Genomic DNA, 517 nt, shown 5'->3' on the forward strand with positions numbered 1-517 from the left:
CAGCCCTGGGAGGGGGCTCTGCCGTTTCGGCAGCCCTGGGTGCTGCCCTGGCTGTTGTGAGCCCCAGGTGAGCGATACCAGCCGGGCTCTGGCACGCTGGAAGCATCTCCCTGAGAAGCCCCTCACCAGGGTGGTGCCCAATGGGTCTCCCTGCCATGGGCACAGCAGTGCCTGGGGCTTTCTTGCCGAGGGGCAGAAACAGGGGATACTTTTCCACCCTTCCCAAGCTCTCCGGGTGTTGCAGGGGCCCATTGCGAGTGCCCTTTGTGACTCTGTCCCGAGCTCTGCTGTGTCAACACGGTGTTGGTAAATGGCTTTGTTTAACCAGGACATGTTGGGTATGTGACCTTGCCGCCCTCGTGGTTGCAAGCGCATCTCCAAAGCAGCTGCCAAGATCACCTCTGCCTGGCGCTGCGCTTCCCAGCCCAGCAGCTCTCGCGGGGTGGCAAGGGGGAACAGGGCACGGTGGTGTCAGCCCAGCTCCCCTCGAGCTGGGGTGGGGGGGGGGGGGGGGGGG

This window comes from Egretta garzetta, unplaced genomic scaffold, assembly GCF_000687185.1.
Source record: "Egretta garzetta isolate BGI_Z169 unplaced genomic scaffold, ASM68718v1 scaffold381, whole genome shotgun sequence".
NCBI classification, from domain to species: Eukaryota; Metazoa; Chordata; class Aves; order Pelecaniformes; family Ardeidae; genus Egretta; species Egretta garzetta.